General features: G+C 41.8%; 1 protein-coding gene across 1 annotated transcript in view; it reads right to left on the bottom strand.

The window, feature by feature from the left end:
* Window positions 1–15,929, bottom strand: part of LOC126251917 (aminopeptidase N-like) — a 196,821-nt gene that overhangs the window by 7,662 nt on the left and 173,230 nt on the right. The window lies entirely within an intron of this gene.

Below are 15,929 nucleotides of genomic sequence, written 5' to 3' on the forward strand. Positions count from 1 at the left end.
AACAATTGTATTTCAGTAAAGATTGATTTTGTAAATAAAAGTCAGATGCATTTCGAACAGCCCTTATAACATTGTTTGTAGGGAAAGTGAATGGTTTACTTTGGTTTATTAGGAGAATTCTAGGGAAGTGTACAGTAGACAGTGTACAGAACATATTCATGACCCACTCTGGAATACTGCTCGAATATTTGGGATCCCCACCAGGTACGTTAAAGGAAGACATCAGAACAATTCACAGACCTGGTGCTGGATATGTTTCCAGTAGATTTGACTAACAAGCAAGTGTTACGGAAATGCTCCTTCAACTCAAAGTTGAATCCCTGAAAGGAAGAAAATGTTCTTTCTGTGAAAGCTATTGATAAAATTAGAGAACCAGTATTTGTGACAGATTACTGAATGGTTCGACTGCCACCAACATACACTGGTCAGCCAGAACATTACGAACACCAACCTACTATCAGTATAAACCCACCCAGTTGATAGCAGCATCACTTGGTGAGGAATAACTGCTAGTCTGACATACACATGGTACATGTAGTATCAGAGAGCACGCTGTCCACATGTAGAATGGGGAAGTCATGCAATTTATCTGAGTTCAACCAAGGGCAGATTGTGATGGCCCAGAGCTCAGCATGAGCATTTGAGAAACCGCACAACTTGTTGGATACTTGAGGTGTCCTGTGATGAATATCTTCAACATGTGGCAAAACACAGGTGAAACCACGTCCAGACATTGTGGGGTTGGACGGCCACCCCTCATTACAGATGTTGGACATTACAGACTGGGCAGACTGGTAAAACAGGACAGGAACTGAACTGTGGCAGAACTAACATCATACTTCAAGGCTGAGCAGAGTAAAAGTGTGTCTGAAGACACAGTAAACTGAACACTCCTAACGATGGGCCTCCACAGCTCAAGACCCATGTGTGTGCCAATGTTAACACAATGACATTGGCAACTATGACTGAAATGGGATGTGACCGTCAGCACTGGCCATTGGTGCAGTGGCAGAGCATTGCATGGTCTGATGAATCCTGATATCTGCTTCATCATGCCAATGCTAGGGCGCAAATCTGTCATCTTTCAGGGGATCAGTTCCTTGACACACGTACTGCGGGATGGAGAGAACCTGGCGGAAACTCCATTATGCTCTGGAGAACCTGGCGGAAACTCCATTATCCTCTGGGAAAAATTCATGTGGGCATCCATGGGGCCAGTGGAGCTCATGCAAGACACCACGATGTGCCAAGGAGTTGGCATTTTTCAGCAAGAGAATGTCCACCCCCGGTAGCTGAGTGGTCAGCGCGACAGAATGTCAATCCTAAGGGCCCGGGTTCGATTACCGGCTGGGTCGGAGATTTTCTCTGCTCAGGGACTGGGTGTTGTGTTGTCCTAATCATCGTCGTTTCATCCCCAGCGACGCGCAAGTCACCGAAGTGGCGTCAAATCGAAAGACTTGCACCAGGCGAACGGTCTGCCCGACGGGAGGCCCTCGTCACACGACATTATTATTTAGCAAGAGAATGTGCCATGTCGCAAGGCCAGGATTATGATGGAGTGGTTCAAGGAACACAGTGGCGAATTCCAGTTGATGTGCTGGTCACCCCAAATCACCAGATCTGAACTTGATCGAACACATCTGGGATGTGACTGAACGTGGTCAGAGCTAATCACCTCCCTCCCCAGAATTTAAAGGAATTAGGTGACTTGTGTGTGCAGATGTGGTGCCATCTCCCTCCAGCAGCCTGCCAAGGGTTCATTGCATCCACGTCATGATGCGTTGCTGCTGTTATCTGTGCCAAAGGTGGACATACCAGCTATTAAGTAGATGGTCATAATGTTCTGGTTGATCAATGTTTATTTCACATAAGGACCATGCAACAGCAAAACGAGGATAATGGAATGTAGTCGAATTAAATCGGGTGATACTATGGGAATTAGTTTGGGAAACGAGACGCTTAAAGTAGTAAATGAGTTTTTCTATTTGAGGAGCAAAATAACTGATGATAGTCGAAGTAGAGAGGATATAAAATGTAGACTGGCAATGGCAAGGAAAGCATTCCTGAACAGGAGAAATTTGTTAACATCAAGTATAGATTTAAGTGTCATAGAGTAGCATGAAGAGCCGCATTAAACCAGTATCTGGACTAAAGACCACAACAACAACAAGGACCATGAAAACAAGACAAACCAATACTCATATGGTAGCATTTAGAAGATCTTTTCCCATGGCTCCATTTGCATATGGAACAGGAAAGAGAATTATTGGCAGTAGTACAAGGGACCTTCTGCCTTCAACTGCATTTTAGCTTGTGGAGTATATGTTTACAGGGTGTTTCAAAATTAATGTATGGGTTTTAAGGCTTTTTAGCATTTACTACATTCGACTTACGATTATAAATAATACATGAAATGAAACAACACCTCAAACAGTTGGCTTTTCTTTTTTCTTTTCTTTTTTTCTCTCTCTCTTGCTTCAAGTGTTGAATGTGAGCACCATTCATCGCCCGTGGAGTCAATAGGCGTGTTCGTCTCAAACCTTAGTCAGTGTGTCTGGAGTAATTGTCATAACAATGCTGTTACTAAAGTCAGGTAGATGAAGGCACATATGTGTGATCCTTTATGAACACCCAAAGTAAAAGTTGCATGGCATCAGATCATGTGTTGACATGGAGTCATACAAAATAAGCTGTTATCTGGCCCCTTGTGGCCCAATCCAATGGTCAGGTAAAACGTCTTTTAACCAATCCTGTAACTTATTGCAAGCTGTTCCAAGTTGACCCTATGGGGCACGGGCACCCACGGCACTCTTGGGCTCATCTGGTGAACAGGTGCTAAGGAGTAGGCTACCCACAAGGGCCCATTTCAACGCACATCCGGACTCCTGTGTTATGTTCCTGTTGTTCAGTTACATCTTGTACTTCCTAGCGGACTTCGCGATGACAACGAGTTCTGGAAGCAACCTGTTGCCATTTTCTCCAGTTTGGGAAGAGTGCTTTTTGTTTGTTGAGAAAGATGGGTTGCCTTGTTGTCTTATGTGGCCCAAAGCTCTGAATGCAATGAAGAAGTATATTATACAGCATCACTACATGTCTCTTCATTTGACGAACTACAATGAGTCACACAGTAATGCAGGAAAGCAAGTCATTGTCACACTGAAGAGAGAAGTTCAGCAGCAGGTAAATCTGCTGCAAAATAAATTAATAAATATAACAAATGAATGCATACTTCTCCTGTGTGCTTTTTATAGGTTCTGATTATTACACACGTGTTGTGCAACTACTGTAGACTGCTGACGTTGACAAAGAGTCAACTGATGCGGTGGTTCAAGCAAGCCACAAAGCTGCACTCATCATTCCGACAACTGGAACACCATTCTGAATAGGTCCCTTGCTGAAATCATGCCTGCTCACCATTGCTGAGAGCTTAGAGCCAACTGACATTACAAAATTTGAAGTAGTTTGCCCTTCCAAGCATATGTTATCTCATCGATCCACAATACGGGCACGGATTTCGAAAATCAACTGAAGCAGAAATGCCAGACTTTTATAGCTTTTTGTTAGCCCTTGATGAGGCCACAGATGTTACAGACTAAAACAGCTCACAATATTTGTGAGGAGCATTAATTCAGAACTACTTGTTTTCGAGGAACTGCTAGATGTGATACCAGTGCAGTATACAACCACAGGTTATGACATATTTGAGGTTGTCTGTGTGTCTGTAGAAAATCTGCTTGCCGTGGGATAGGCTTTGTTCTGTGGCAACAGGCAATGCACCACAAATGGCTGGGAGCCAGCAAAATTTTGTCTGAAGGAAAAACACAAATGGAATATTTGAAAGAAATGTAAAGCGTACACTGTTTTGTGAACCAGGAAGCCCTTGTATTGAAAGTGTGAAACACGCCGACATCATGATGGTCATGGTGAAGTGTGTAAATTTTGTAAGGTGCCACAGTGTCAACTGTCATCAGTTCAAAGGCTTTTTGCACGACCTGGAAGTGGCCTATAGTGGTATCCTTGTCACTGCACAGTACAGTGACTTAGCAGCGGCAAATTTCTCAATGTATTTTTCACAATCTAGGAATAAATTGCCCCCCCCCCATGAACCACGGACCTTGGCGTTGGTGGGGAGGCTTGCGTGCCTCAGCGATACAGATAGCCGTACCGTAGGTGCAACCACAACGGAGGGGTATCTGTTGAGAGGCCAGACAAACATGTGGTTCCTGAAGAGGGGCAGCAGCCTTTTCAGTAGTTGCATCGGAGACATTGAGGGATCACCAATTTAGTATTGGAGGGCAGCGTGGAGGGTGAAAATCGTAGAGGGAGACCAAGAGATGAATACACTAAGCAGATTCAGAAGGATTTAGGCTGCAGTAGGTACTGGGAGATGAAGAAGCTTGCACAGGATAGAGTAGCATGGAGAGCTGCATCAAACCAGTCTCAGGACTGAAGACCACAACAACAACAACAACAACAGGAATAAATTGCATTGTTTATGGGCATGAAAGGAGAGAGGCATGGGTAGCTGACCTGCCCTTCCTGACTGACATTACAAGAAATTTACATCACTTCAAGGAAAGAATTTATTAATTGTTGATATGTCTGGTAAAATTATGTTTTCATGGGCAAACTTCATCTATTTGAAAAGCAACTTGGTAGTGGAATCTTGAAAAAATTTAAATGTTTTTCATCCCTTCAATAGCCTGGAGAAATAAGTTTTGGTGATTAACAAATTATTGTACAACTTTGTCAAAGTTTTGAGGTGAGGTTTCAGGACTTGTGATGCCTACAAAATGAGTTAAAACTGTTTAGCACTACAATTTAAGTTGTACCAGATACTGCTCCTTCAGAAATGCAACTAGAACTACTAGATTTGCAAAACAGCATTCCGTACAAGGCAGTGACAGACACATATGGGGGTGCACGGCGCCCCCCCCCCCTCCCCCTTGCGGGGCCGTCTGCCATTGCCACCTGCGCCACCCCCACCAGTCAGCCCGTACGCTATTCGTTCTTTTCTTTCGTCAGTCGACTCGACGTAATCGAGTTATCGAGTAGTTGTACTTTCCGATGTAGCACGTGCATCCGCGTCATCGTATTTTATACGTTTCTGTCTGGCATATAGACAGTTAACACATACCTATGAGAAAAGTCGCGGCCATTCTAGTGATCTCAATGCGTTATTCTGTCTGCCATTTCTTGGAGAAAAGTGACGAATATTCTACTGTTTCCTTGTACAGAGAAAATATTTAACAAGAAAATATTTACCATTTAAAATTCAACATACTTTGCCCTCACAACTATTGAAACATGACGGAAATGATCTGGCACATTAATTGAATCAGTGCTTAAGTGAGCCACTGTTCTTTGAAGAAGAATCACTCTTTGTGATTAAAGAGAGACTAATGGGAGAGATTCTTCAATACAAGCAAACGAGCATAAACGCCCTTAATAATCGTGATTCCGTAATGCAAGCGTTGTCTGTTTGTCCTAGATCTGGCTATTCTACTTTGCACGTGCTGTACAAATTATTTGCTTGTCTACTTGCATCTGCTGCTACAGCAGAAAGAAGTTTTTCAGTATTGCGGCGTACAAAGACATAGCTGAGGTCGACAGTGAAGGAGTGTCGGACGATGTCATTAACCAATTTTCCAGAAAGAATAGGCGCATGGAATTTATCATCTAAGGAAGATGGCATTCTCCTGTGTATGTGTATAATCAGTTTAAATAAAACTTTCTTAAACTTTGCTTGTGACTTGATTATTTTTTATCACGGTAAAATTAAAGGTAGCTCAAGATAGCTTTAGCACCCCCTCCATGAGGTTTTTATGTATCCGCCACTGGCACAAGGACGTATATTACGTAAAGTGACCAGACGTCCCGATTTTACCGGGACAGTTACGGTTTTTGGAGTCCTGTCTCCTTGTTCTGACCGGGTTCAGCCGAGACGCCTTAATGTTGTGGTTTTTGCAGGTCAAATCCAAGTCTCGGTTATCGGATATTTCTTCATGTAACTTCTCATATTTTTAGCGGTGTAAAAGTGTTTTATACTTTATTTCCATATCATTCCCCAAACCTAACATACCACATTACAGAATGCGTTTACACGATCTGTCAGCTGACACGTTCGAGACCTTCAATAATGCTTGTTCTGAAGTTGGTATTACTGAGCAGGTTTTCCATGGCGGTAGCCCTTTCGTGATAGTTCTGTTGGCGTATTGTACCGTTTCGCAATGCCCTAAAGTAACTAAGTTTTTAGTTCCGAACTTCAAGAGAGGTAAGTAACGTATTTATTATTCAGTGTCATAAACAGTGTGGTAACTCCGCTGTTAATTAACCCTCAACTACTATGGATCGTCTCTCAGAACGCTATAATTTTTTTCTGTTGTGATATATGACACTCCCACGCAAATCGAAGTGGGCTCTTCTTATTGGATGTAATGCATGGATGCCAGAACTCAGACTATTACTGCACTTTTTTCGTGATTAACTGGCAACGCAAACAAAGGGGTGTTACAAGTTGAAAGTGTGTTTGAGAGTGTATGTCAGTGGTATCATAACTTCCGAACGAAAGATCCGATTTTAATGCCGTTTTTTATTTGACAGCTGGTTTAATCATAATGGTTCGTAGCTAATGAAAGTTTGTACAGCATTTCAAATGTCACCAGCTAAATCTTAAGTAAAATGTTTTACGCTATCTCCCCTGATAATACGCTATGTAATACGATTCATAAGAGCTACGTCAAGTTACGTAGTGCCAAACTGAAAAGCTTAACGCGTTGCCTGCCAACTGCGAGTTATTTCGTACGAACGAACTGGCCACTGGCGCCAACTGCGAGTTGACTCATAGGAAACGAGTTTCTGCATAAAGCCAGATACGAAAACATTCGTTGCAAATTCGTCAGCAACAGGTATAGTAAGTAATCCGGACGTGGTGAAACAGAATTTTTATTTTCCCACTTGGAATAAAGTAAGAGAAAAGTGCACACAAAATTTCATACAAATATTTTAGTTTCATACGAAAAATGTATACTGTGTGTCGTTAATGGTAATGGAAACAAAGGTTTTTTTTTAATTGTTAATATATCTTAAAGCAGAGAAAATGAGCACAGCTGACACAATTAACATTTCTAATGATGCCATCAAGACCCCAACTGCACTTACAGGACGCAAAAAGCTCAAATTCTCGTGTGGCTGATAACGAAGCAAATTAAAACACTTTCTAAAGTCTATACAGTATACAATGTATTTCAAGCGTCAACCTTTAACAATAAAATGATAATTACACTTTCACAGTTGTATCACCTTAAATAGCTGTCCTCTATTAGTGAGAAGTATGTAGCTGTTTATTTTTAACTATGAACTCCAAATTCGGTTCAATAGACGTTATCTTTACCGGTGCATCTTCCAATCGGTTTATATAGGCCTATTTATTTCTTCAGGAACACCAATGTTGAAAACCCCGATTGATACTTAGCGGTATGTATCGAATGTAAAGGCATTAGAAATTTCATCGCTTGTTCCGCTATAGCGGGATCTCTTGACGACAAGATACGGTATCCAAAAATCTGTCAACGACAGCACAGTTAACGAGTCAGAACTTGAATCTCACAAATTACAGGATTCTAAATTGACTGAAAATAGCTTCCTTATCCATGTTCGGTTGCCGTTGATTGAAGGAAAATATCATTTCAGATTAGTGTCCACTGTCCAGTTCCAGCAAATGCTCCTTGATAAGAGTTGCTGTATCGTTGGGGAATTAATCTATGTTGTACTCTCTTTGAAATTCTCGTAGCATTGTGAGCCTCACTGTTACGCCAAACTAGTGATGGGCTAAACTTCGATTTTCCGATATCAGTTATTTATGTGAATGCTAATTTTCAGTATCTGTTATTCTTAACTGTGCTGTCGCAGTTCAGAATCGCAGTTAACGATTTCAAGTCTTGTGTCCCTCCACACTCTATCACTGCGAGTGCTGCTACTTCTGCAATTTCTGTGACTCCTGCGATTTCTGCGATTCCTCCAATTTTAACGATTTATCATCATATGAAAAACTTACACTTGTCCACACAGAAAATTGCATCTCAACAAAACTGTCATTAGTAAGTATGTTTTACATTTGTTCTTCCGTTAGCTTTAATTTTGTATTAAAGAAACAAATTTGAAAATATGAATAGTGTAAGTAGCCATACAGTACCTAACTGTTCGTGTTTAGAAAACGAATTCTAACGTATTGTTATGTTCACAGTAGAGTTGGGCAACACGATTCTTTTTCCCGATTTGATTCCTGCGATTCAATCTCACATTGCGAATCGATTCCTACGATTCGTTCACGATTCTTTCACGATTCATTCTAGTCTGCGACGGCACGATTCTAACGGAATGCAAAAAATTCTATATCTTACTCACAGATGGCAGGACATGTCTGAAATTGTCAATGGGGTTAGAATCGAACTGTGTCATGATAAGATATGCCAGAAATAGTTTACTTATGAGTAAACATGCTAGTTCGTGTATTACTCGCGCAAACTAAGACTGACGTCGGCACGGTGGCTGATGGTAGCGATAGTAAATGGGAAATGCCTATACGCTCGTTCCCGTCAGCCACGGCCAAGTGTCAGCTTGGTTTTCACGAGTAATATCCCGTGATCTGGGGTAATATTACGGCCCACGAACTTCGTTTGTTCCTTGCGAGCATCCTCCACTTGACTGCCATCTGGCGGTCGTAATCATTCGGCACGACTAGGCATGATTCGGAAGTTTCCTTCGAAGCATAGCGTACTAAGAATCGATGAATCGTTGGAACTTGGAATCGTCACGACTCGGAAACACGCAATCGTTCTTACTAGAGGTGGCAAAAAATAACGTAACTGATAGAAATAACCGTTACTGAGAAGTAACGGTTACTGCGATAACCGTTCCTCTGATTCTGGCAGTTATTTCAATAACTGTTTAGTGTCAACAGTGCCTCGCGCCATCTGTTGACCGAAGATCATACTGCGCATTTGGAATGCGTTCTACGGACCATGGGAATAACTGTGAGACTGCGCGCCATCTGTTGATAAGAACTGTGTACTATTTCGTGGGCCTTCGTTACTTTTAGCATAAACAATTAAATAAAGTTAATGTCCGAGCCGTGGCTGATAGGAGCTGCAGTACAGGCATTAACAAGTACGGTCGTTCCCTTAAGCCACCGCCTTACGTGTTAATTTAGCTTGGACGGGTAGTACAAGGAAAGTTACTAAGGAATTCGAGCGACTATGGAAATAACTGTCAGAGACCGGTATTCTCCTCTGGCAGTTATCGTTATTGGCTCGCAGTTCTAGTTCTCTGGTAGTTATCGGGCTACCACCACAGATAACCTGGAAGCTGGTAACGGAATAACTGTGTGTCTAGACGTTCCTGACTCGGTGACTCCAGTTAAAGGTCGTAGTTCCAGGTGATATTTCCAGAGATGATAGTAACTGGAGCGAACAAATATTTTCGTACTGCTACGGAAATAGCAGCTGGCCATCGCGAATGACAAATAACATGTCAGAAAGTATAACATAATACAGTGGAATATAATAATTATTATCCTCATCATTTGTCAGGAGATTGTCAAAATATGTGAATATATCACAGTCACTTCTAATATTTACAGAATTGGTACACTGACAGAATAAAACACAGTTACGTACTTTTAATAAATTTATCGTACACAGAATACCCGATCTTGACTGTTGCAACCAAGTGCTGTCAAAACTGAAATATAGCAGAATTTTTACCTAAGCTGGTCTATCAGTCTCTGTAACGATATTCATCTACAGAGTAGGAGGAGGGGTCAATGGAAGCGTCTGATTCCATCTGTTTTCTTCGACGTAAAGGTCTTGTGGTGTGTGAATGTCATTACGGCACGGTGTTTATGAGTTGGTTTGTGTGTGTGTGGGGGGGGGGGGCTGTCGATCTAGGTTGCAGTGCCGGAATTTGCTGGCAGTAATTAATTTTTTTTTTCTAGCTGTGATGTTTTGTGTATTTATGAAGTATTGAATGTGATTTAATTTATGTAGGGATGATTGATTTGTGGACTTTTGGGATTGTGGTTTTATTTTTCGCAGTTGTAGGTGTTGGTTTTTTGGCATCAGTAGCTGTGGTGGACCTATATAGGTCACCGGAAATGACCGATTCCCATTTTCATAGTTGTGTGAGTGTTGATGTTTTAGTATCGTCATCTGAGGTTGACCTATGTAGGTCAAGGGAAATGTCTGATTCCAATTTTCGTACTTTTAGTTGTGGGTATTGGTGTTTTGGTATGGTCACCTATAGTTGACCTATATTGTTCAAGGGAAGTATCCGATTCCTGCAGATTTTTGTTGGTGTAGCAGAATGCTGTATTTTTTTTCTTTTTGTTCTTCATTTTGTGTTTTGAGATCATGGTGTGTTTTTTTTACTAGCTTGTCCTCACCCTAAAACCCCCAACTTCCCGCAGTTGTCCCATTGGTTTGATTGTATTTTTGGTGGGAAATGTTATTGTATTATTTATATGTATCTTCGTGTTTGTTGCCATGTGTATGTAGTGACGTCATAGACACACTTAAAATAGCCATTTCTGGCATATTGATGACGGGTGGAATCAGACACTTCTGTATCAAATAGTCTTTCAAACACACTGTAAACCGTGCCTTATCTGAAACCAAGTTTTTAATGGTTGCTGACTTGCTGGCAGTTTATTGAAAATGCATGTTCCTGAATATTGGACCCCTTTTGGACCAAGGTAAGTAATTTTAGGTCTTTATGTAGATTGCTGTTCCCATTTCTAGTACTGATATTATGTATTAAGCTATTGGTTGGAAATACTTGTAACAAATTTCATTAAGGAATAAATATACTAGGAATCAGTGGTTAGAATACAAAGTTCCTTGAACAGGTTCCTATATGATGTTCTTGAATTGATACCACAAACGATTTTTATTACACGCTTTTACATGCAAAAACTTTTGCTACGTTTGATAAGTTACCACAGAATATGCTCCCTTATGAAATAATAGAATGAAAAAATGTGGTATGCCCTTCCCAACTGAATTTATTATCGAGTTGTAGTCCCAGAAATGTAACACTGTCAACCTTTTCGATCTGCATGTCTTCTTCATATGTTATAAACATGCTGTCGCTGGAGAAATCGAGCAGTTTGCAAATCTGACATAAAACTTGGATTAGCGTACTCACACTTTCCCCAATAGGACTAGCTTTTACAGCACAGGAGTAAACGAATCTGTCACATTACGTATATTTTTTGTGTATTACAAGGCTGTACACTTTATTCTATTATGTGAGCAGCACAAGAAATTAAGCTTCGAATTTAACCTACAGTACTCAGTTTACATATTACTTCATACTTAAAAACGCACGTTGTTAACATTTTACTTAAACAGTGCTTTGGCGAAGTTCCGCGTACTTTCTGTCGCAGCTGCGAAGATTTCTAATAGCGACCGATAACCTACAAACATATAATATGAAACACTAATAATCGTTCTAACATCAACTAAAATGTACCTGGAGTTAATAAGCTAAGGTTATGACACGATTCATACGACATTCCTGCTATTTCACACTACTCGCAGTTATACTGATAACTAAACTGATGGATTCCAACTATGTCGTTATTTAACTGTCGGAGTATTCGGTATTCGCTAGCGAAAAATAACTTGGCAGTTATTAATAACGGTTAACGATAACGGTTATCAAAGAATAACTGGAACTGTGATAACGGTTACTCCAGGATAACCGTTTGGCCCACCTCTAGTTCTTACGATTCTTTTGAACGACGATTCGTTCGTATCACGATTCAATTCTTACGATTCTTTATTTAGAGTCGTTCAAATGAACGACTCATTCACGAATCGCCACAACTCTAGTTCACAGGTATCCCAACTACATTTCAGACACTCAGTATTTCGATAATTCAAAATATCAATGTCAACAGACCTGGAAAAATTGCAACTGCGTCTTTAGACTTTCTTCGTGAGACGAGAGGTTAGTTTGTAAGCGTTTCGATGACCTTAATTACTTAACTGAGTTCGTTCTTGCAAATGTGAAACATCCCCCATTGAGTGGCTTTCATTACAGGGAATGTTGGCAATACTACTCTGTCAATCACATTGCTTGTAATTAGTGACAGCAAAAATGTTTAATAATCCTTGTGATTTTGCAGACGCTGTTTCGACTCTGATTACTGGTTACTGTACGTATCTATCCACATCAAGGCTCTTGACAGAGAATCGTGAAGATTCAAGACAACTCTTACAGGATTTGCAGTTTAAAAGTGCCATAATTATGAAATAAATGTGCAGAATGAGTGATTGAACAGTTTTCAATTGAAGTTATTATGCTATTTTAAAGGAATGATAAGTAAATGTTAAATACAGTGAGTGAATAATGAAAATCTCATTTTCCCCATGTTAAGCCGTCCTATACCTGTAAATTTTCCGCCATTTAGTTATTGGTAAAGACTTTTTGGAGAGTGACATTGCCCCCCACCCCATTTCCCCACAATCTTGGTGTGGTGACGCTAACCTGTAACATAGCTCGAGGTCTAGAATATGCGTTTTGAGGCTGTTGATATGAAAGTGAGAAGTACGGATCTTCCAGTTAAATCAGGAATAGATTAAGTGCAGTACTTGAAGGTAAAACAGGAAAAGCTTACACGTGTAGGAGGTTGTAGTGTCGGCAGAAAATTCTTGTGTGTGCAGTTGCTTTGCCGGCCGCGGTGGCCGTGCGGTTCTACCGCTGCAGTCCGGAACCGCGGGACGGCTACGGTCACAGGTTCGAATCCTGCCTCGGGCATGGATGTGTGTGATGTCCTTAGGTTGGTTAGGTTTAAGTAGTTCTAAGTTCTAGGGGACTGATGACCTAAGATGTTAAGTCCCATAGTGCTCAGAGCCATTTGAACCTTTTTTTTTTTTTTTTTGCAGTTGCCAAGTAAACACCATGTGTAAAATTTTTCTCCAGAGTCTTGAACTGTATCGGAACAAAAGTGAGGCATTCACATGACTCAGTAATATTGTTTTCATTTCATTACACTTATACAAATGTTTGAATTCTGCTGTGTTAACATTGCAAAGTCCTGTAGGCATGTGGAGTATTAACCACAACTGCCATATTGGAAGCAGAATCAAACACATTTTTTTTGGTTACTTGTCTCCAAATGATATTCTCAGCAGAAAAAGGCAATGTTGCTTCTTATCGATATAATACATCAAGAGTCACAGCTGAATCTGACCAACCATAACTGGTGCTGAATGTGCATGTCGTCCTGTAATTTGCCCATGAAGTACATCGATATTGCTTTTTTTTTTATTGTGGTAGTGGTGCTGAAGTCTGATCAACTTTGTTGATTTTTACTTCTATAGGGAATGGAAAGGGTAAAAATTTTCGCTTTATTTATTTATTCTTCTTTCAGCTTTAGTTTGGACACACAGAGGGGTCCTATAACTCGCTGCTTTTGGTGTGTGTTTGAAAACAGTGTGTAGAAGTGCTAAAGGACTTTATGTCCTTAAATTATGGAGAATTACCTAGGAAAAACATTTACGGAGGCTCAAACACTATCGCCTTCGGTACTTTATATTTGTGGTTGCGTGAGGTTTCTACCGTACCTACTGTGGTGAGCTGTGGTGTACTGTCGCGTATCATGTCCAACTTCAGAATAAGGTTCGTGCCTTCTCCTTCACCTTGTCTGAGAGGTAAGATTCGCTTAAGGCTCGATGAATATTATGATTCTGGATCCACCATTGGGCTCCAGTGATCCATCGTAGGCTTCTGCTTTGTATTACCTGTAACGTCTTGTAGTTAGTGGCACACGTAGTACCCCAAGAGGTCGATCCATACAAAACAGATGGTTCGACTGTGGCGTGGTACAGCTGGAGTTTCGTGCGTTGGCTGAGGTAGGAGCTCTTCAGAAATGGGAGGAGAGCTCCCAGTATTTTGAGGCCAGACGTCTTCTTCTCCATAATATGATGACTATACAGCAGTTTGGCGTCCAGATGCACTCCAAGGTATTTTACAGTTGTTGCCCAGGGGAGTGTCTGGTCTGATATCCGTAGGCGTTCATTGATGTCTCCGACTTGTGAAGACAATAACTATGGTTTTCACTGCACTGACCGTTATTTTGTTCCTGTCGGCCCAGTGGTCCACTAAATCTAATTGGCGCTGTGATGAGGTGGTCCATTCTGGTGCCTGCAGTCAGGAGCGTTGTGTCGTCAGCATAGAAACTGGCAGTAACATGTGGCACCATCGGCAGGTCGTTAATGTATAAATTAAACAGCAGTGGAGATATGACTGGTCCTTGTGGAAGTCCTTCAGGGACAGGCCATGTTGAATTCTTGTCATCAATGCGAATATATAATCTGCGATCCTGAAGAAAATTGTCGAAATTTTTTAAATAGTAGTCTGACAGAGGAGTGGTACGTTGGAGCTTGACGATCAAGTTGCGTCGCCATACTTTATCGTAAGCCTTCTCTATATCGAGAAAGACCCCAATGGTATGTTTTTTCTGGTTGAAATTGTCTTGGATAGATTCCGTGATGCGTAGTAGTTGTAACTCAGCCGATAGCTTCGCCTGGAAGCCAAACTGCTCCGGTCGGATGATGTTGTGTGCCTCAAGGATGTCCAGCATGCGTTTCAGGAGGACACGTTCCAGTACTTTTCCCAGCGTTGCCAGTAAGCTTATGGGTCTGTAGCTGTCATGGTGTGAGACCTCCTTGCCCGGTTTTGGTATTGGCACTATTCTGACAATCTTCCATGCCTCGGGGAAGTATCCAGTCCTGAGGCAGCTGTTCACCATCTGGGTGAGAAGCACGATAGGCTTTCTCGGTAGGTGTTTCAATTCCGTATTGCCAATTCTATCTGTTCCAGGTGAGGTGTGTTTGCTATACTTGATAATCCTCTTAATTTCCTCCGGCGTTGTCAGCTGGGGCAGGGTATTAGTCAGGTCATCCCGAATAGCTTCCCATTCCACGGCTGTGTCCTCCTCTGCACGGTGGAGTGCATCATCTCCATCCTCTGTGGGGGGCATAGTCATCTGTTGTTGGTATGTATCCGCATACAGCTCCGCCTGCACCAATGAGTCGTACAAGAGGCCATGGGGTCCTTGAATTGCCCTTTTGGGGGGCTGCTGCTGTCTGAGACTTTTAACTATTCGCCATTCATCTTTGGTGCGTAATAGAAAGTTGTCCATTCGGAGTTCCCACGTGTGTTGCTTCCAGTCCTGAATCTTCCGCCGGAGTTCTCAGGTTAGTCTGTGAGTCTCCTGTCTATCATCTGGATGGCGGTAACGGACCCATCGTTTCCAAAATAGATTGCGCCTTGTCTTAAGTTCCTGCAGTGGTGGTTGAAACTCGTCATAATTGACTGGTAAGATATCCTCGTCGGTTCCCGTGGGCCGTGGACGGAAACATGTAAATCCTCAACCAGTGCAAACAATGTATGTCCTTTTGGGTTAGTCCTACGGGAATTCCAGGCAACATGTTTACTATTAAGATCCCCTCCAAGGAGGATCTTGTCGTAACCCTCTGTAACGGCGTAAAGATCTTCTGAGTGGAGAGGCTTCTTTGGGCTAAGATAAGCTGTAATACAGGTAATGTTTCCAAGCGTTGTGTGGATTGTTACTGCCGTGGCCTCTAAAGTCTGGAGTTGGGGTGAATGTTCTTTGTGGTGACGAATGCATTTTTTGATCAAAACGGCGGCCCCCCACCCCTTTGGTCCCGTCTGTCCGTCCAGTAGATGTGCAAGTTCATCAAGCGGAGGTTGGTTGACTCGTGGAGATGTGTTTCGGAGAGGATTGGATTGGGTTGTTTGGGGGAGGAGACCAGACAGCGAGGTCATTGGTCTCATCTGATTAGGGAAGGACGGAGAAGGACGTCGGCTATGCCCTTTCAAAGGAACCATCCCGGCATTTG

Source organism: Schistocerca nitens, chromosome 4, assembly GCF_023898315.1.
Source record: "Schistocerca nitens isolate TAMUIC-IGC-003100 chromosome 4, iqSchNite1.1, whole genome shotgun sequence".
NCBI classification, from domain to species: domain Eukaryota; kingdom Metazoa; phylum Arthropoda; class Insecta; order Orthoptera; family Acrididae; genus Schistocerca; species Schistocerca nitens.